The sequence below is a fragment of the Lepisma saccharinum genome, chromosome 20 (assembly GCF_977018435.1).
Source record: "Lepisma saccharinum chromosome 20, izLepSacc3.1, whole genome shotgun sequence".
Classification (NCBI taxonomy): domain Eukaryota; kingdom Metazoa; phylum Arthropoda; class Insecta; order Zygentoma; family Lepismatidae; genus Lepisma; species Lepisma saccharinum.
This window is the reverse complement of record NC_139248.1, coordinates 48,308,310-48,330,990: the sequence shown is the minus strand read 5'-3', so window position 1 is coordinate 48,330,990 and position 22,681 is coordinate 48,308,310. Positions and strand designations below refer to the sequence as shown.

General features: G+C 40.1%; 1 long non-coding RNA gene across 1 annotated transcript in view; it reads right to left on the bottom strand.

Moving 5' to 3' along the window:
* LOC146003610 (uncharacterized) overlaps positions 1-22,681 on the bottom strand; it is a 353,221-nt gene that overhangs the window by 226,647 nt on the left and 103,893 nt on the right. Inside the window, exon 2 of the long non-coding RNA XR_014443837.1 lies at positions 19,444-19,526. This is a non-coding gene — a long non-coding RNA (uncharacterized LOC146003610). The remainder of the gene's footprint in view (positions 1-19,443; positions 19,527-22,681) is intronic.

Genomic DNA, 22,681 nt, shown 5'->3' with positions numbered 1-22,681 from the left:
TGTTGCCATAGTGTCTTTTGTTGTTCGCGCATGAGCCGTGAATATTCTGCTTTGGACTAAGAGGACTATTGCCGCTCGCAGCTCGCCCCTTCGGTGTCACTTCTCCGTGTCGCTTGTCGCCTGTCCCTTGCCGCTTGACTCTTCGGTCTAAAATCTCCCTGAAGAAAAACTTTTACCGGACATTCGCTAACAACAGATCGAGGCTACACTGTCAACAATATAAACAAGATAATGTTTTGTGTATTGTAATACAAAAAAGTCACCACTATGCCCATTACTTCTCAAGAATGGTGTGTGTATGTGAGTGTGCATGTGTGTATACATAAACACAGGGGCGGCGATCGGGTTCCAAAATTGGGGGGGGGGGGCAAGGTGCCAAAACTGGGGGTGCAAAGACAGTATATTTACCTTTGTAGATAAGGTTTAGCATAGTGTGGGGGCGAAACTGGCGAAAAGTGGGGGGGCACCCCTCATCCCCCTAATCGCGGTCACTGCATATACACGTGAAATACAAGATAAAGATTTCTGTCAAATCTACAACCAATAAATTGTAATTATGCCAATGTTCTGAACATTGGAGCATTTCGTGGTTACACAATTAATGTAGATTCAAGGTTGTTTTATTATAATTATTAATATTTTCTGGTGCCGTCAGTAATTAGAAGACTCAGTTACGTATCGACAAGTCTCGATCTTAGACTCATCTATAATTTCGAGATAGAACCGAGAACTTGACTCCTCTCACTACTATCTCTAATTGCAATTGATTAGAAAAATATTCTCAATCTTGGTTTGTTGTGTTCATGAATTATTTGACTCTTATCCTTCATTGGTTATCATTCTAGACACCTTTAGTATTTGCAGGAGAGCACTTGAAAAACGTCAGCAAAAATTTTCATTGATTTATGTATTCAAAGTTTTGTGTGGACGGAATGCTCTGATAATCAATATTGAGGTGTTTAATGTACAATGCTTAGGCTAGGGTTCCTTACTGAAAATTAGACAGGATCGTTACACACCAGATTAATGTAAACTTGTGTACATTAAATCCAGTACAAGGCATATGTTTTCCCGATGTGGTGGTGTCCAACCTGAATCGCCGTTATTTTGATATACAAAGCCATCTTACATTTTTTGCATAAACCATTTCAAAGATGAGGAGCGTAGTTTACGAAGAACAGTGTCGAAAATGGAGGCATGACACTTGTATTGGGACCAATAAATGTAGTACATGTCTAAACTTGAAATTCCTTGGCGGAGTGTTTAGGGGTCCTATTTCAATAAATGTCAATTTATTTCTTAATAAAGGTTTACATATTTATTCGGCGGTCTAGTCGGTATGTTGTCTGACTGTCGCGCGAGAGATCCGGGTTTCATTTCCGGGGTGAGTGATCTAAGGTCGGAATTCTTCCGGCCTTGTCCTAGCATAAAGCGGCTCTGGGGCTCACCCTGCCTCAAATCAATGGGTACCTGGGGACAACTCAGGAGGGCAAAGGCGACCGGAGCGTGGTGCTGATCACACACCTCCAAAATGGCCAAGATCGAGAAAGTGTGGGACCCTACTACCACATCCCCTAAATGTGCCTTCACGGCACGGTGTGCGGGGAACTTTGCTTTTCTAAAACTAAATCTTAAAATTAGGAATATTAATTGCATTTACTCAAAACCGCATTGTCTTATAACAAAACGTATTCACGAACGTTTTACAGTATCATATTAGCTCTGATTTGATGTATTAAATATGTTATTTAGTTTAGTCAGTATGGATTTTCTGCCATTCTATTGAATTTATTGAATCCAATTCTCAATATTGCAAGTAAATATCGTAAGGAACAACGAAAGTGGTAAAATATCAAGTTTCAAGCTCGTTTTCTTTACCCTAACCAAGATCGAGGCATGCAACCAGGATGAAAACGGCAGGTAGCAACAGAAACACATTTCCCTCTCCCGTGAGCTTCTGTCTGTGGAACGGGAAGGTCGCAGGAAACACGTACGTAACGACCAAGCGATCTACGTGCTGACCGACTTGTGTAGAGCTTTTGTGTCCACATCCTGTCGATAGCACACATAGATGGGAGCTCGTACCTATTGTAATGTCTACACTCAACGGAGCATCAGATGATTATGTTTTTGGTATGCTGTCAGTGAGGTCCAGATTCCTCAAGTCTTCAAGAATTCTTTATAGGCTAGATAAACTGTCATTTGATTCTGGTGTTATTTCATCCAATAGCGCCCGCCCGCGATTATTTCATTTTCAAGTATGTTCATAATTAATCATTCACCGACGATGAGTGTGAATTATGAGAAGAAATGCGTGAAAGAACAAACATCCTAAAACACGCATGTTCTACACAAGACGCGAGTCTAAAACTTTCGGCAGCGTGATTGTTTCTAACTATACTTTAGCCTATACAGGCCTATATCTGCCATTTTGTTTTCTAATTTCGAAGATGAGGATGAATGGTGATAAGGATGGACGTAAATTTTCGTTATATTTCTCCCTAAATTTCGATGTTATTTTTTACTGCAATTCGGTGTTATTAATTTAAAATCTGTGTTATTTTTACTGCTCGTTCTAAGCTTAAGATTTTCATATTGTTTTAGTTCTGGAAAAATAGACAAATTTAGTTTTCATGGCAAAAAGGAATATGGCTTACCTTTGTGAGAAATGACCAAATTTCTTCCATTTGGAAAACAATTTCATCTTAACAGTCCCTAAATATGAAATGTTTATTGAATGATAACACCCAAATCTAATCATACACATCACATTTCCTTAACAATGGTCAAAAGTCTCTCTGCGACCGTTTTGTGTACACACATACACCCCGCCCACCAAACCCAAAATGTGCTTATCTGAAAATTTTCCCGTTCCTACGAAATTTCCCTTCTGGGAAGTTCCCCCTGAGCGAATTGTTTTTTTCAGGACGAGGTTATACACTGTCAGTTATATCTGCTCCAAATAAATAATAAATGAAGCGTGATAATCTCCTTTGAATTTAACTATTACCAGCTACACTACAAATGACAGAATAGCGCTTAAGATAGTTATTTTTGAAGAGAAGATCCCAAGATTGTATTGCATATTTCGTGGCGTTCCTTGCGTTAAAGTGTAAAATTCGGTGTTATGAAAAATGGCATAATTCGCGTTATTTCGCGATTCTGAAACACCGAAAATTTGTCTCCTTTACCCACCCAAATACATTTAAAACACTTCATTTTGCTTTCCTCAACTTTTCGGTGTTATCGTTAAAAGGAAAACTTCGCGTCAAAATAAATTAAGGGACAATCAAAAACACATATTGACATTGTATAAAATAGATGTGATAGAATATTTACGAAGTACAAAGCCGGTTCTAAAAATAGGACACTTAGATCCTGAAATACTTGCTCCTCTGCAAGACGATTTGTGTGTGGCTAACTGTACGGTGATAAGTGGATTTTAGTAACAATTTTTCAATTACAATTTCTACCACCGCTAGGGTTAGGCAACACACGTAACGCCTTCCAGGGAAGCAAGTATTTCAAGATCTAGGTGTCTTATTTTTATTGCTTGTGACTGTACATACCAAGTGTTTCTTCGTGCTTGAATAATTCTTGGATAAAGAAATCGCGCAGCTGTACAGTGCCGTTTGACATAATTGTTATTGGGGGTGTAAATTTTGACCTTCTGATAAAGCACCCAAATGTCAACCTCACAGCCCCGGTAACTGGTTCTTGCAGGTCAACGAGGCTCTGGTGCCTGGGCCCACGCCCAGGATAATCCTCTGGGGGGTCGTGTTGTCCAGTGTTTGCGTCCTGATTCCTTTCCATCCTCAGCTTTTGTCTAGGGTGTGGAGATTTTATCCTCAGAGGCAGTACAGTTTTTGTCAATAGTAGGTAGTTTGCCACAGCGTTAGTTTTATCAATTGATTGAGGAAATTTTTAAGACACGGTTTATTTTTGTTAGGTTCCTGTCTTTCATCTTGTTTCAGTTGAGGGACTTATCCCCACATTGCGTAAAGGGCACAAATAGCCTTTATGCTGACGGGCTCATAATTTTAAAATCAAATAAGCAGTCAACATAATTGTTATTAAAAGTATTTGTTCTTCAGTTATGAATATTGCGTGTGTTTGTGAATGATGCAATTGTCGTTTGATGTCCACTTTATGCACAGATAGGATAACCGGGATTGGACCCACAGTTTAAGGTAAGATCCGAATCACTGTGCGCTGTGCCTCCAGCGGGTATTGATTACAACACGACAACGTTACCACTATGCCATCGGGGAGGCCCTTATAGTGATGTGTTAAAACACCAAGAATCCTATGATATTTTCACTTTACAAGGTGGCATATCGACCATAGCACAATGTTGTCACGGGAAATGGCTATTGAGATGTAAAATTTGGGGGTTTGGCGTGGGACTGACCATTCTACCCAGTAAAAGCACCTATTGTTGAGAAGCCTTCAAATCAGAGAGCCGGACTGGAATATGTAAGACGAACTGGCAAGAATAAGGATATGAGAGTAGGAACATGGAACGTATTATCTCTATACAGAACTGGAGCCCTAAGAAACCTTACCGAAGAGTTTAATAAATACAAGCTTGATATTCTTGCATTACAGGAAATTAGGTGGACTGGGAAGGATGTGTTGGAGCAGAAAGACACAGTAATATATTATAGCTGTGGAGAAAAACATGAGTTTGGAACAGGTTTTTTAATAAAGAAGAAGATGAAAAATCTTGTAATGGATTTTAAGGCAATAGATGATAGAACCTGCATTTTAAGAGTTAGGGGAAAGTTCCATAACTACAGCTTGATAACAACCCACGCACCAACAGAGGATAAATCTGAGGAAGAAAAGGATGCTTTCTATGATAAATTGGAGAGGGTTTACGATTCATGCCCACAATATGATATCAAAATAATGCTTGGAGATTTTAATGCAAAGGTAGGCAGGGAAATCTGGGCTAAACCTGTGATAGGATCTCATAGCCTGCACCATGAGAGTAACAATAATGGAATAAAACTGATTGATTTTGCAAATAGGCATCAAATGATCATAGCAGGCACCTTTTATCCTCACAAAGATATACATAAAGCAACATGGAGAACTCCAGATGGGAGATCAAGTAACCAGATAGACCATGTAATTTTAGATAGTAAACACAAATCAAGCATTTTAGATGTACGTAGTTTTAGGGGAGCAAATGTGGACACAGATCACTACCTGGTGATTGTTAAGATCAAGAACAGAATATCATGTATACACAAAAGGCAAGAAAGTAAAATCACAAAATATGATATATATAAATTGAAGGAAAGAGACAGAAAGAAAACATATCAGCAAAAGATTACTGACAGACTGAAAAACCTGGAAGATGGCGTGAACAACACCAATCCCAATGAAGAATGGTGCAAAATACGAGATGTAATAATAAAAGTAGCAGATGAGGAAATAGGGGAAATGAAGAAACAAAACCGTAATGAATGGTTTGACGAGGAGTGCAAGGAGATAACCAAGCAGAAAAATGAAGCATACAGAAATATGATACAAAGTTATTTTACAAGAGCAAAGCTAGAAGTATATAGAGAACTGAGAAGGAAGGAAAAGAAAATACATAAGAGAAAGAAAAAAGAGAGTGTGGAAAGTAAAATGAGACAAGTGGAATCATTTAATGGAAAACGAGAGAGTAGAAGATTCTATAGAACTGTCAATGAAATGCGAGGATTCCAAACTGGAGCATATATATGTAAGGATAAAGACGGACGACTGTTAAGTAATGACCAGGATATTTTAATTAGATGGCAGGAACATTTTAATGAACTTTTGAATGAACAAAACCAGAATGGAAGTGGAATGGAGCAAGAACAGAATCAGCATACGGAAGAAGATCAGAATGTAACAAATCCCCAGCTTAATGAACAGGAAAAGCAGGGACCTAGCCTTGAAGAAGTTAAGAGTGCCATTGAGAAGCTGAAAAACAATAGAGCGCCAGGATCTGACAAAATAACAGCAGAGATGATGAAACTTCACGGAAGGGATTTCTTGAGAAGCATTCAAAATCTACTAGATAAAATATGGAAGGATGAAGAAATCCCATCACAATGGGAAGAAGGTATAATATACCCCATATATAAGAAGGGGGATCGCCTACAAACAGAAAACTATAGAGGCATCAGCAAACTTAACACCGGATACAAAATTCTCTCTAATATACTTTTCCGAAGGCTCTCCCCATATGTAAACAAAATAATAGGTGACTACCAATGTGGCTTTAGAGAGGGAAAATCGACCTCAGACCACATACATACAATTAGACAGATATGCGCAAAGACAAAAGAATTTGGAATAAATACATATCACCTCTATATAGATTTTAAATCTGCGTATGATACCATACGAAGGAACGAGCTGATTGAAGCCATGAGGGAATTCAACATCCCACAGAAATTAGTAAATCTAGTAGAAGAGACTCTAAAAAAAGTGCGATGTAGAGTACAAATAAGAAATCAGCTATCTCAAGAATTCGAAACAAAACAAGGATTGCGTCAAGGAGATGCCCTGTCATGTATGCTATTCAATATTGCACTAGAAAAGGCTGTCAGAGAATCAGGCATAGACACTAGAGGAACTATAATAAACAAGTCAGTGCAAATGATGGCATATGCAGATGATGTGGTTATAATAGCTAGAACAACAAGAGCATTGCGTGAAGCTGTAGCTAATCTCCTTACAGCAGCACAAAAAATGGGGCTTGCAGTAAATGCTGCTAAAACAAAATATATGGAAATAACCAAGGTGCATACTAGTACTACACATCTTGAAGTTAACGGGCTCTCCTTCGAGAGAGTACAGGAATTTAAATATCTTGGTGTGTATATAACAGAAAAAGGAGATTCTCTGACAGAGATTCAACACAGAATAAGTATGGCAAATAGAAGTTACTTTGGACTTGGAAAACATATGAAGTCCCGGTATATCAGAAGGAAAACAAAAGTTAAGCTATACAAAACGTTAATAAGACCTATTTTAATGTATGGATGTGAATCATGGATTATAACTAAGAATGCTGAGACAATGATCGGAAGTTTTGAAAGGAAGATCCTGCGCAGGATCTATGGTCCTATATGTGAAAACGGATTTTGGAGAAGAAGATACAATAATGAACTATATCAACTCTACCAAGATATAGATATTGTGAAGGAAATTAAACTAATACGGTTAAGGTGGCTAGGACATATATACCGAATGCCAGATAACTCGATGTGCAAAAAGATAACGTTTATGCATATGGAGGGCAGGAGAAAAGTAGGAAGACCACCTTTAAGGTGGGTTGATTCGGTAGAAGAGGACCTAAGTATGCTGGGAGTTAGGAGTTGGAGAAGGAAGGCGCTGGATAGAGATGGATGGCGGAAGATTCTGAAGGAGGCCAAGGCCTGTGATGGGCTGTAGTGCCAGAAAAGAAGAAGAAGAAGTAGGTAGTTTGCCACAGCGTTAGTTTTATCAATTGATTGAGGAAATTTTTAAGACACGGTTTATTTTTGTTAGGTTCCTGTCTTTCATCTTGTTTCAGTTGAGGGACTTATCCCCACATTGCGTAAAGGGCACAAATAGCCTTTATGCTGACGGGCTCATAATTTTAAAATCAAATAAGCAGTCAACATAATTGTTATTAAAAGTATTTGTTCTTCAGTTATGAATATTGCGTGTGTTTGTGAATGATGCAATTGTCGTTTGATGTCCACTTTATGCACAGATAGGATAACCGGGATTGGACCCACAGTTTAAGGTAAGATCCGAATCACTGTGCGCTGTGCCTCCAGCGGGTATTGATTACAACACGACAACGTTACCACTATGCCATCGGGGAGGCCCTTATAGTGATGTGTTAAAACACCAAGAATCCTATGATATTTTCACTTTACAAGGTGGCATATCGACCATAGCACAATGTTGTCACGGGAAATGGCTATTGAGATGTAAAATTTGCATTGGCGAACGTCTAAGTTAGAGTGTTGGTCCCTTTCTTCAAGTTTATCTCTTTTTGGATTCAACTGGAGCACTTTGGGTGCTTTATTTGTCAGAATGTGTGGGGGAGACAGTAATAAAATCCGTCTTCCAGCGCTAGTGCGTCAACTGCTAACTCCTTCCACAAGGAAACCGAGTCGAGACTGCGTCAGGAAGAGCTAACGCACCAACACTCGCTTCCGCTAGGCGTAAAGACAATGGCCTGGAAGTTTACGCAGTCATCCAACGACTTTGGCGATGAGTCAGTGACAACTGATTCATATAAGGGACTCCGCTCCGAGAGACCGGGCATCAGAAGTTAAAAACGCGAATGTTGTCCTCCGTGAAGGAGCCGCGTGGCAACACTAGTGGTGTTATTTGGTTTTCAAAGAGCCTGACTAAAGGGAAAAGAAAGGGAGGAAACATTCAGCAATCCCCGATCTCGCCCCATTCAACCCTCTCTGCTGACCGTGGGGGAGGGGGAGTCGCATGCCCCCTCTCGCTGCGTGCCACGCGGCATAACAATGGCGCCCAGCGTGCGCGCCCGATCCGAAGGGAGTGAGGGAACCGAATGTGACAAGAAGTCAATAGCTGCAGCGGGGCGGCCATTGCCGACAGAAGTCATTCTCTCGGAAGACAAACGTGGCATGTAAATGAGATCCTGAGCTACTATTAATTAACCCATTTAACCCTTTTGTGGGAAATTGCTCCCGTTACTATTCTTCCCCCCCTCCACTTGAATGCACCCGAGAGGGATACGCAGACAACAAACAACTTGGGCAAATACGTAAGACAATAACATGGCTTGCAAAAAGGAGCCCACTGATGCGGTAGGATTGTGAGGATTCTTCAGCAATCTCCCTCCCAAAGGAGCGGTTGTTAACTTTTACGGTATTTTGTGTACCCTTCTTTGTTCGGCATTTGATCGGCTTAACCCTTCAGCACTGCAATTCAGCATGTTGACCTTCTTGAGGAGTCAGCAGCCAAAACTATAAGTAATAACAAGCGTCACTGTAGTTGTTTGTTTGACAGATCGTTGCAAGTCAACTTCGTGATTTGATTTCATTTTTTTATATTTGGCGTCGCTTTTCTGACAAATTTTCGCTTTTCGCGACTATGCAGAAGTGTAAGGAGCCACCTTTGCAAATGTCAACCTCCCTTCCACGTAGTACAGCCATTTTGCAGAGTAGCGAGGCTCTGGTGTCTGGACTCACGGCAAGTGTGATCCTTCGTGAGGCTCGTGTTGTGTCGTCCCAATATGTTTGTGACGATCCCTTCATCCATCTTATCACCATTCATCCTCATCTCCGCGATAAGCCAATAGTGGAAGAGAAGCGAAGTAAAATATATTAATTCAATCAATCGCGATGATAAGAAGTGATGATACAGTAAAGTCTCGCTTATCCGACATAAACGGGCTGCCAGAACGTCGGATAAGCGAAAATGCCGGATAAACGAGACTCTACTGTATTATGAAACTGATAAAGAACACCCACGCCGAAGACGGGATTCGAGCCCTGGACACCTGGCATCGTAGCGCGTTGTGCTAACCTCTTTGCCACGGAAGATGGCGAAAGTCGACTTCGTGCACAGATAGGCTTATGGAAACTGGACCTCCATTTTAATTAGCAACCGGAGTACAGAAACTTGTCGACAACGGGAACGAACACAGCAGTCTAATTGCATGTCAATAGCGTTAACCATTAGCATGACCCGATGGAACGCCAATGGGTAACAATGATAAAGAAGGAACTATACACTATAGGGCTGGGGTGGATATGAGAAGATGGAGTCGAGGTGAGGGTGGGCATGCAGGAAATGGGGATCATACGGGACAGATTGGAGGACATCAGCAAACAAAACATTTCGGCAGAATGTGCGGGGAAAGTATCTTTAACTTCGGCACAAATCGTGGATGGGAATAGGCAATGGGGAAGGGGAAAATCCGTAGACGTGTTCGGACCGAGTGACAGGACGTGTTTGGCATGGTTCAGGCTAGGGGAGTGGACACAATTGAAGCTCGTGAGAGTGGGCGGGACTGAATGTCCAATGTGTGGGGAAGACAAGACGAAATTGCACATTCTCCTCCGGTGCAAAGAAACAGCAGAGGCTAGACGGAAATACATAAGGGATATGAACGAATCAAATATGGAGGGGCTAATGAGGGCCATTGCGGGGAGGGAAATGGCTGGAAGGGAAGAAACTCAAATAAGGGACCTGGGAACCTTCCTACATTACGTCTGGACAAAGAGGGCGAATAAGATGAGGGACGGGAGTGAAAGTGCCTGAGAACGGTGTGCAGAAAGTTTCTTGCTGATAATATAATAACTAGTGCTATCAGTGTAAAATTACGAAAAAATCCTGAACTTAATAGATTATAGTGAGGGAAGAACCCACAATTAATATGAAAGTAAAGTTGAACATGTGAGGACATAAGGGGAGGGGATATGAAAAGAAACTTCATTGATGTATGGAAATGTGTGTACAGCCGCAAAGGCTCATACTGAAATAAAACTATATTCATATTCATTTAGTTACAAAATACCATTGACATTTGAGTTAGATACGAGTAATATGAAGGGGTGTAAGGGTACGGAAACGTCAACCCCACTTCCTTGTAGTAGGCTACACCACCGTAGCTGCTTCTTACAGGCCAACGAGACTCTGGCGCCTGAATCAACTGCCAGGATAATCCTCTGTAGTGTTGTGTTGTCCTGTGTTTGTCCTTATGCGTGCTGACTGTACCTTTATAGCCTTAGCTTTTAACTAGGTTATGGTTAAGTAACTATGAATGTATTAGTTTTAAAAATTGTGTGAGGAAGTTTTTAGAAGACATTAATCGTTCTTTAAACATTAAAATGCTGACCAAGGCAAATTTTTATGGTATTATTTATTATACAACTATCTATTTATCTATCTATTTATTGTAAAGTTTCGTCTGAAGAAAACCTGTTAGAGGGTGGAAACGTTACGTTTTAATGTATATTTTTTATACTATAAAAGTTTGCCTTGTTCAGCATTTTAATGTTTTATTAACATGGAAACATTCTTAACAGTGTTAACATTTTTCTTCTTAGGAGCCTGTTCTCAATTTTGTTTTAGCTAAGGGGCGTATCCCCATATTGCATGACGAATAAAAATACCCTTACGAGCTAATGTATTCATAATATAAAAATCAATCAATCAAATAATATAAGTTATTGTGTTTTAATCGCCCATTTTCCGTTACATTATATCATCATTTCAATAACATTTCTATTAAAGGATTAAAGGTTCAATTTTTGTAATAGTGCCTATGTGGTAAATGATTTTGAAACCTTTTCATGTTCGATTCGCACTTAATAATGTTTTCCATGCAACAGTTACAGATACAGACACGCCTGTTTTGCCTCTGTCCAAGATTTATGTGGTGCTGGTCGCGGTTTCCGGTAACTTCTGTGTTTTTAACGCTTGTCTCGTTACCTCAATGCGATTAGAAGTGTTCAATTGGAAGACGGGCTGAATCGCTAACAGACCCCGAAGCGGAGCGGTGTCGATTTCAACTCGTGTCATGAATTAATTGCTCCGCCGACAACAAATGTGGAAAGCTAAGTTGAACAAATGTCTGCTCTCCAAACGCCATTGTAAAAACCCATTGGAAGAAAATAATCAATATCCCAAGACATTGTGTTTATATTTGTTAAAAATTAACATGTGCAAATTTATGCAAACAATACTAAGAACAAACATGCTTCTTCCCTGTCATTAAGTGATTTTGTTGGTATGTTCTCTTTTCCCTCTTCATAGGGAAATTATAAAAATAAATCCATATTTATAAGTTAGCCAATTGTTCAGAAAGTTAATATTAAGTAGTGCAAGTTTTTTGCCATTTTTATTGTTTGAGGACACTAATAGATAAAAAAAAATACAAACTTTTATTTTTAATCTCCACTTTATGCAAGAAATCCCCGAGTACTTGAGAACAACTTTTTCTTTTTACAGAAATTGTAACACACAATTACAAAATTAAGTTAATATAAGATATATAGAAATTTCGAGAAACATACTGATCAGTTGGCAATTAAAAGTTAAGATTTTTGTTTAGACAACTTTAGTAGTTAGTATTCTCTTTCAAGACCGAATGCCTCTTCAATGTACTAAAAAAATTAAAATATAAAAACCGTCAACTACTCATGGTCCGATTATTGAATCTAACAAGCAAATGGGTAAGTGGAGAAAATTTGTAATTTCGGAATTGAAGTGTCTTTAAGTCGACCTAATTTCATTGAGATAGTTTCTTGCCATTCGATTCGTTGATTCTTACAGACAGATAGGTAAACCAATAAGGGCAATGGTTTGCCATTAAAATGATGCTTCTAATATCTTACACTGTTGTAAATTGCAGGTTGCCATTTGGGTGTGTTCAGAAAGGGTCACCGCTTACACCCCCTCCCCCCTTCTCTCTGGTATATCTGTTTCTCTCTCTCTCTCTCTCTCTCTCTCTCTCTCTCCCTCTCTCTGCTGTCGCTAAACTTTCTATTTTATGACGATCTGCAAACATGAAGTCACACAGTTCAAAAATAAAAGTTTCTGATTTTGCCACCACATACACACAGAGACAGACAGAGAGAGAGAGAGAGAGAGAGAGAGAGAGAGAGAGAGAGAGAGAGAGAGAGAGAGAGAGAGAGAGAGAGAGAGAAAAGTATAAATTTAAAAATGTAAAATATTTCAAAATAGGCAGAATAACAAGTGAAGAAAACATAATTAAAATTTAAAATATCAAAAATTTTCAATCAATATTTGATACCTTTTGTATGTATGATATATTAGGTATCTTCTTTTATGAAATTCTTCCATAGATTCTAGTGAAACCGATGTTCGAAATTTTCCGTTGTGATCGTGCATGTACAAAACCATTCTCTTCGGCAAGCTGCTCGCGTGATAGCGACTTCAGTGGTTTTCCGACATCCAGGCCTTGGCCCTTCCGTGGTACCCAACACTGAACATAATCCAAAACCTGTATCCGGAATCCCTCGGCTGCGTTAAAAACCGCAGCAGATAGGCCCCGGACCGCAAGAATATAAATCCTGCCTCGCATATTTCGCCACCAGGCGGGAGACCAGTTGGGAAGAGGGCGAGGATGGATGAAGCGGGATTTATGAGATCATATAAATATCGACGGAGACGTCCAGCCACCGGAACGCCTGTAAATTGGCCGACACACAACGTAGCGTACGGAGCTCGAATTGAATCGGACTAATGACCCCGACCCAAACAAGATGAAAATTGCCAACCGCTAAGCCGCGATGATGTTCTGCTCGTAGATATCCTCTACGCTCCTCGCCTTTCACGGAACACAAAGGGGGAAAGGGGGAAAAAAGGTGATGCGGAAAGAGGTGGAAATGAAATGAACGAAAAAGCTAAAAAGTTCAAGAAACAAATAAGAGTTGCCACGGAGATTAAATTGTAGATCCTGACTTTATGGTGGGTTGGTTAGCGCAGAGAGATATGAAGTCTTAAGTTTGAATCCTAGGTGAACAGGGACTAGGTGGCCAAGGGTGAGTAGTTTCTTTAGCCTACTCAAATAGCCTAAATTTGGAATCATTTAGTGTAGATTAACATTGAGGGTTAAGGAGAAGAAACAAAGAAATGATAGATATGGGAAATAATAGGAAGAATGAAAGTAGAATAGACATCGAAAACAATAGGAAGAAAGAAAGTAGAATAGACATTGAAAATAATAGGAAGAAAGAATGGGAGAGAAGCGGTAGAAGAAAAGGGCGGCACAAAGAGATCGAGAATATCAGGAAGGAAGAAAGAAGAAGAGAAGCAGCATATTCCTAAGAATACATTATTTCCTCTCTTCTGTAAATTTTATATATTGGAGTAGGGAACGGAACTTCATGTGCTAAAAAACCAGAAATATTTTTTTTATGTGTCATCAATGTTGAAAATATGTGATAAAAACAAGAAAATATGTGACAAAAATAAAGTGAGCTATTTTTTGGAAGAGTTGCAGTGGATCCCCATGATTTTTTCCAAATTCTCCATTGTAAATCTGTGACGATTATCTCTAAAAAGCATCTTATATTGTGAGAGAGATCGCTCCACGTCACAAGAAACAATTCTTGCATATTTGAAGCACGAAATACCACTAACGCTGAAGTTTTCCTAAGCTTTCTCTTCCTCTACTTCACCTTCCAAAACACGTGCAATTTGGCAAAAAGTTTGAAAATCTTGGTTTTTCCCAAAACTTTCTGTACATTTAGACATTAGCACTTGTGCGTTAGATCCAGTGGGGGTAATATTATTTTCGCCCAATAGGATCGTAGGCGAGGCGCCAGAAGTCTGCCAGCGAGCGTGTTCAAAGACAAAACAAACCTAGCACTCTCGATATGAAAGAGGTGAGGAGAATAAACAATTTTCCTTCGAGGATTTCAAGGTAGCTGAAGTCAATGAGCGATTTTATGTATTTAAAATGAATTGCTGTGTTGACATATAAGGCTATGATCAGAATTTTGGCAAAAACGAGGGTCTTTATCTTATCGCAGAAAAAAGACATTTATTTACCTAAAGTTCCTTTCCCTAGTTATGTCCCTCTGGTTTTCACGACGTTTTGTGTGTTTCTGAGGGAGATAGAACAGATTGACGATAAGTCTTTCTCCTCTAAAAATAGGCTAAATGTTAGGCAACCCATTTAACTCTACTGTATCCCTAGGTTGTCATTATCTAAGGCGTGAGAATCTTACTATCTTTCTAATTCTTGGGAAATCACAAGTCTTGAACAACGCAGTTCCCTTATAAGGAACTTGTCCTCTATACCTGACGTCAAATGTTTGCAAATGTCCACTCTGGTGTCTTTCCTTATATTATGGAATCGTCATATCAAATTGAAAAGTTAACACATGCATATACCCAGCCCAACAATGGTGCCTAATGGGACCACTTTCGCTCACTCGTACTCTTTCCAGTCTCCCATCCTCGGGCGTAGGACAATGGAATATCTTTTTAATGCGACAACAATCGTAGACACAGTATGTAGTTTCAGCCCACAACCATCTATTTCATTTTCATGTTGGTACGAGAGGCTAATCTGCATTTTGAAATGGAGACGATGACTATGTTCAACTTAAGTTTCAATTTCACTGCATCTTTCACTTCAAGATCCATATTTGAGTGCCCACTAGCACAGACAAATTACGGTTATACGTCTACTACTGAGTTTCGAGCGTGTAGCGCTCGTTTTGCCTGTTCGAGCGTTATTAGCTCGAGTGAAGAAGCTCTAGATTCCGTACGCTATCTAGCATCGTCCGCACCAACTATTTGACGCTCGAGCGAAATCCTCTCCCAGCAACACAAGAAGTTGCAACAAATTTGCCTTTAGTATATCCTTAAGCGACTTCAGAAATCTTCTGGAACTTGAGCATAATCTATGAGAGAATTATTACCAATTAAGTTAAAATAAAAGAAATTAACACTGTTTCAGTCCGCAAACTTATCACCACCACAAAAAAAAAAGTCAAGTCAAGATCTCTGTTAATTATTCGCGAACTACTACCACGATTAACTTACAAGTAGTCGCATGTTCCACGTTGCCATTGCCACACAAGGGATTTTGCTTTCTTGCGCCTGGCCATAAGACAGAGGCAACGACAATGAAAACCAACTTCTCACGGGGACGTGTCAATTACAGAATGAATTTCCCAGGGGACACGGATGTCGCACAGTCTCACTACATGTCTATTTTTTCACGTGAGAAGCAATGGCAGTAATTGCAACGTAAATAACTCTGAAATACCCAACTGTAACGAGACTGCTTTTAATTAATCCCGACCAAGCTTGCAAGAAAAACATCCGTAGTCAAAAATTCCTTCCACTGTTGTCTTCAGGACCTTGTCGCTCGAGTATCCTCTTGACAGCAGTAGCGGATCTACGGGGTGGGAGATGTGGGTGTTCGCTCCAAATGTCTGGACTAGGTTCTTGAATAGGCTAGGCTATACCTATTACATTTAATCTAAGCTATCCTTTATTTTATTTGTTTAAAACATTGTAGATGGTTATTACAGATATTTCGTAAATATTGAAAAGCCGAATGTCAATTATTATGATTATCTACCATGAGAGAGAACCGGGTTCGATCCCCGGCGGTTGAGAACTGGGATCATTTCCACCTGTTCAAGCGGCTCCGGCGTCCACCCAGTGTCGTATAAAGTGGGTACCTGGAGGAAACTCTTGTAGGTAAAGGCGGCCAGGGGCGTGGTGCTGATCACATCGCCCCCACCTTCGGTCGTGATCAAGGAAGTGTGGAGCCCTAACTCCACACCCCCTATATGCCTTCATGGCGCAATCTGTAATTAATCTACTGTTAATAATCTACATTTAATATGAAAATTAAGTAAATAACAACCCTAATGATTTTTGGATATTTTTGAATTTTCCTCAACAAATAGGAACTACATGATTCAAGAGAAAAGGTCCTTGTTTCTTAATTCCCCCACTTTTCGTCGTATCTTTATATGGGTAGGTTTATCAAGACAATGGAAAGTTATAACAATGATGGAAGAAAATAATAAATATCCTTTACTTATCCCCAATTCGAACCCAGTATCCCTATTTTCACCCTTTGGACGTTAATCGCTGTAGAGCACTGAGTAGTGATATATATATATATATATATATATATATATATATATATATATATATATATATATATATAGTAAAAACTATACAGTGGCGGCGATTGGGTTTCAAAACTAGGAGAGCAAGGTTCCAAAACGGGGGGCTGGGGAGGCAAGGATAGTTTACTTTCCTAAGTGGCAAAAAGTGGAGGGGGCCACTGAACCCCACGCCCCCTTAATCGTCGTCGTCACTGAAACTATGTAAATATTGCTTGGAATGGACTTCCGAGTGAAACTCGCCCCTCAAAAGTCCCATTTTTGAATCCGCAACTGCTCGACAGCCAGTTGGTTTATTGTTGCAATTCATTTTGCAACAGAAATGGATTGACGCAACAATGTACAACAGACAAGCAGCCGCAATTGCTAAATCTATGATGGAATTACTTTTCATTGGACTGTACGGGGAACTTATGTGACGTGAGATTGGTTGACGTGACCTCAGCCCTTCCCACCCACCTGTCCGTCCGTCACGTCACGAATTGAGTTTGTTCGTTTCCTGTGTCTGACCTTGAACCGCGGGGAGACAATGGACAATCGCACCGCGACAAATGGCTTCCTTGTTACGCTTCGCTCCCTTGTGTCCTGTCCAATACTCGGCTGCAGCACGTGATCCGCTTTCTTTCTCCTTTTTTCGCGTCCGGCAGCCAATGACGGAAGGGGGCGCTCGCACGCAACAGCAGTAAAAATGTGCGGAACCTACATTTTATTGGGGGGTTTCAATGTGTTTTACCCCTTCTTTTTTCACGCTGGCGGAACGACAAACACAAAATGAAGAGATAAAAAGTAAATATAAAATGGCACACGCAATACAATTGTGTTCCTTTTTTTCTTCAGATCATGTTAGTAAATTATTAGCACTAAAACAGTGGAGAAATGTTCGTACCGAATTTTAAATTGCTGTGAGAAGAAGCCTTAAAAAAATCAATGTGGCTCAGGAGACTTATAGGTCAGCATCATGGCTTGAACTATATTTTTTTGTGATTACTCTTTGGTTCAATGTTCGGTATTGATGCAGTGTCTTCGGCAATTGGAAAATGGATAATAAAAATGTTACTTGAATCTTTTACGTCATACAGGAGACAAATGCATATTTATGGATATAAATATTATGTTAATTTCACTACTCATTATTTCTTTAAAAAAAAAAAACAGTCAAGGTAGTAAAATCAAATCTGACTCTGCACTGTTCGACCACGGAAGACTTGCCTGGCTAGGGTGGACTAGTCGAAGGGGAAGTAGGTAGGTAGAAATATGCACAAAACAACGCTGTGATTATGAGATGGTAACAGCCTCTCTCGACTAATCTAGTTTGCCCCTGCGCACTGCGTCGATGTGCACAAATGCACAAGGACCAAAGGTGTTCATTTTCAATGAACTTCCCTCGCCTTACCTACCCGACATTCACCTCACCCTCACACGTCCTCACACTCACGGCTCGTCCTCTCCCTCAAACACCTTCATACGTAGCTATATTCTATCCTAGATGTGTGTGTGTGTGTTAGTGTTGCCCACGGGACGAGAAGGGACAGGCTTTTAAAAATTCGAGACGAGACGAGATTGATCGTGTGTCCCGAGAACAAACGAATATTTTCGAGACGAGACAGCATTTCACAGCATTTCCACGAGACGAGACAGGCCAAAGTCTCGTCTCGTGGGCAACACTAGTGTGTGTGTGTGTGTGTGCGTGCATGTATATACATATAAATATATAACCCGTGGCACAACAGCCCTTGAGGGCCAGGGCTTGCCTACCGACTGCCGGCCTCAGCAAAGGTGGGAGATCATCCAACCAGTTACGGGGTGACGTGTGGTCAGAACGACGAACCCCCAGTCGTTGTAGTAGGTTTCTATGAGTGGCTTACTCTACTCATTCGTAGCTCCCCAATTTCCTCAAGACGGTGGGTGGCCACCTGTCCCACACACAAGCCGAAATCTCAGCAGAAAAGTCGTTAGCTTCCCCAAGAGGACTCGAACCTGCGCGCGTACGAAAACAGAGCCCAAAGCATTTTAGGTTTATAAGCACTATCTCTATCTGTGACCCTCACCTAATGTTGACTATACTATCGCAATGCGCTTCCCCTGTGCTAAGATATGGTTAGTTAGGCAACATAAACGTGCATAATATATAAATTCTTAAGAAATTTAATCTTCATCGGAAAAGCGAATGCATAAAATATCACGTCTTTCCTTCTTGCTAGTTCTATTGATTGTCCATGCATTTCCAAATGCTCCAAAGCGTTCATGATGCGATATAAATCACTAAATGTGTTTATTTCTTACAGAAATTGAACTATAAACATTTGACTTTGTTAGTGAAATGTTTATAATGTTAGTTATATACATATCCTATGTGCAATCTCGCAGCTTAGGTACTCCAAATAAAGTTCTAAGAACCTATAGAAATGTAGATGTTCATGCTGTACAAACATTTCAGACTGAAACTGGATTCCTATTGTTGCAGGAACTATATTCCAACATATACGTCAACGAGGCATTCATGACAAAAAATTCATCGACACTTAAAGGCAGTCCAGCCCATTCCAGCAACACTTTACTTCATTGCTGTCACAAGTGCAGGCTGAGGATGGAAGCCGAGGAGTCCAAACACCTGCCAACGCCGCCCCCGGAGGAATGCTGCACTGCTGCCCCCAAGTGTCAACACTTGCAGAAAAGTATCTTTTTTGGCGTTTGCGAATACCAAGGATGCGTGCAAACCTGTTTCAGGGCACGAGCATTGTCACCCATAAAATGCTACAAAGAGGCCGCGGGTAAGAAAAAAGAGAGGCCTTACCTGAGATAAGCCTTGCGAGAACATGGAGACGACAAATCAGCTCTTTGTCATGTCCGGAACACCCCATAATTCTGTCCTGTCGCCTGCAAAAGTAAGTGAAGCGTGTGTTACTGACGGTTATTAAATTGTGAATGCACAGTGTAAATTAGATTGTCTGGCTCTAACTCAATAATGCAAATCACACACGATGACCAGGTGCATCGTTACAAATTCACGTCACAATATTATAATTGTAACAATAACATATATGCAGTTGAGTCACAGAGGGAATTATGAAATAAATTTATGACCTTCCTGAAAAGTTTTAGTAATCACAAAAACAATATATTTCAATATATTCAAAGTGGAATAATTGAAAAGTTAATGTCAAAGCTGTGGATGCGAAAGCTGCATCAAGGAAGGCAGGTTGTGGGAATCAACTGCTCAGAGGGTTATAATCAGGACAAGTTACGACAAAGAGATTAATAATTAACTTCGCATGAACTAATTTATGTAATATTACTAGATTCGATAATTGAATCGAGGAGATTTAGATGACTGGCCTCTCAGATGGTGTATTGGTGACGTTGTCGAATTGCAACCCAGGGGTTCTGGGTTCGATCGCAGGAGGAGGCACATTGGTGAATCGGAACTCACTTTAAGCAGTAGGTCCAGTCCCAACTAGCCTTAAAAGAAACTATGAGCCGACTAGCACGCGAAGTGCTAGACTTTCAGATTTCACCTCCGATGTTCCCGGGTTCGGGTCCCGGCCTGGGTATGGGTGTTCTTTGTGAGTGTCCCTTCATCGATTTCATCTAATCATCGCTCATCCTCGTCGACAACGTAAAATAACAAAAACACGAACACAAAAGAAACTTTAACAAACTTTGAGATTTACACAGCTAAAGTGTGCTGCACATGAAAAAAGGGGAAGGAGTGCGTTTAGGGAACACTGAGCTCTACTACCCTGGCTGTTGCACCGCAAGCATGAATAGGGGATGTGATCAGCACCATACTCGGTCGCCTCTGTCCACTCCTGACCAAGGAACCCATTGATTGAAAACTGAGTGAGCACCAAAGAGATCATCCATTCCGAAAATCAAACTTGGGTCTCCCGCGTACCAGAATGACGCCACACCGACTGACTGATTGAAAAACACTTGGATGAAACGATTAGTAAAAGAAGGGGACGTACAGTGTCTCTCAAAAGTCTTAGGAAAACGACATTTTAAACTAGGCATCCCAATTCACGCAAGTCATTGGTGGGTTGCGTGTAGAGTTAGGCTCAATTTCAGGGTTGCCACATGCACAATAGATATTTATGAAATACGCGAAAAAAAACAAGTATTATTGTATAAAATTATAAAAATATCACTATTATATCGTAAATGACAAAATTCTTTCTGAAAGAAAAAAATTAGGTTTTCTATTTCATCGCTAATGAGTCCACAGAAAGGAAAAGAGATGAGAGGAAACAAAGGTGACAAAGGAGAGGAGAAAGAGACAGCGAGAGAAGAAGAGGAAAAGTAGAGGTGAGAAGAAAGAGAGAATAGACGAGGAGAGGAGAAGTAGTGAGAAGAAAAGAAAAAAGTTTTGATGAGAGTTGAGGAAAATGGAGCAAAGAAGAGAAGAGAGGATTTAAACGAGAGGAGAGAAGAGGAAGGGAGGAGACGAGAAGAGGGGAGTGGAGAGTAGAGTAAAAGAGAGAAAAAGAGAACAACGAAAAGACGAATGCAGTGGAGTCGGAAATCGAAGACAGGAGAGGAGATGAGAGTAGTGGAGAAGAGTGGGATGGAGACGAGATGAGGAATGTAGGGAAGGCGATATGAGATAAAAGCAGAGGAGAAGGAGGGGGAAAGAAGAACGAGAAGGATAATTGAAGAACAGAAAGAACTGGAGACGAGAGGAGAGAAGAGGTACTTGCAAAAAATATCGTCTCGGCGTCAAGAATTGATGCATTGATCAAATTATCGACATGAAACATTCAATAACATTTTGAAATGTATTGGAGAATATTAGATCGTTGCGAAATGCCTTTTGGCTGTGTACAGAGCAAGATAAAATCTTCCACGTAAGATATTTGACTTTACCTGCGATTATACTACTAAAAACATGAGGGTAATTTTAATTTTTACAAGAATTATCCTATTTTTCTCCACTTCTAGGTTCGTTGAAATGGAGATTTTGTAATTTAATATTTCCCCTCCACCCATCGTTAATTCCAAACTGAATCATTCCGTTTCAACGGAGTGGACAATGAACACAATGAGATATGTCTAAAACTTTCGAAAATTTTCTGCCACCGGAGGAGTTTGAAGCTACGACTATCAGGTTGACAATCCTTAACGGAAACCACTACCCTACAAGCTTTCGCTCCTGAGAGCATGTAGAAGGGGCTGCCCAGCGTGAAATGTAGATCATGCAACTCTCCTCCTACATGTAAGGTGCAAAGAATACTTGCTTGTAACAAAAAAAAAAGCGAATGTACGCGTAGAACGAATCGGCGAATACAAACTGTTCATTCGATATTTGCGGAGGTATCTTTGCATTGAACTCGAGTGGGAAAATGGGTAAAATTAGTATGTCCTGAATTGCCACAAATATAAATAGTTATTTCATTCATATTTGTCAATGTCTTTGAAGCAGTACACAATTATCGTTAGAGTATCATAATTCACGATCTTATACATAAAAATATCCCTTTCAACGTGTGTCAATTATTTTTTTAAATTTTTTTATAAATTCCAAATGCTGAACAATGTAACCACTTTACTCTGCTATTACAAATAATGTCACCATACTCTTCATTAATATAAGGAGAATTAAAAAAAAAGAGAACACTTCGCGAGCAGGATCGAACCTGGGACAGCTAGTAGCCCAATCGAGAACTCTAACCACTACACCACGCCCTTACCTTCCATTATAACAACAATTCTTAAGTATTCTGTCCCTCCAATATTGTAACTGTCGTTGGGTAGTTGAGTACTTAAGTTTTGAATTGCTTTCTTGTAGAATAGTAGTTATCTTCGAGAAATAATTTTCAAAGTGATGAAGAAATACGAGAATATTGGTAGTTGTGAAAATGCGAGTTATTTTTTCTAACTTATTATTGTGATTAGACATTATTAATGAAAAATGTCTTGGGGTGTAAGGTGTACCTTCCACGTAGGCGCCCAAAAGTCAACCTCACTTCCACGTAGTACACCCTGGACTGTAGACTAACGAGGCTCTGGCGACTGGCACTATGGCCAGTATAATG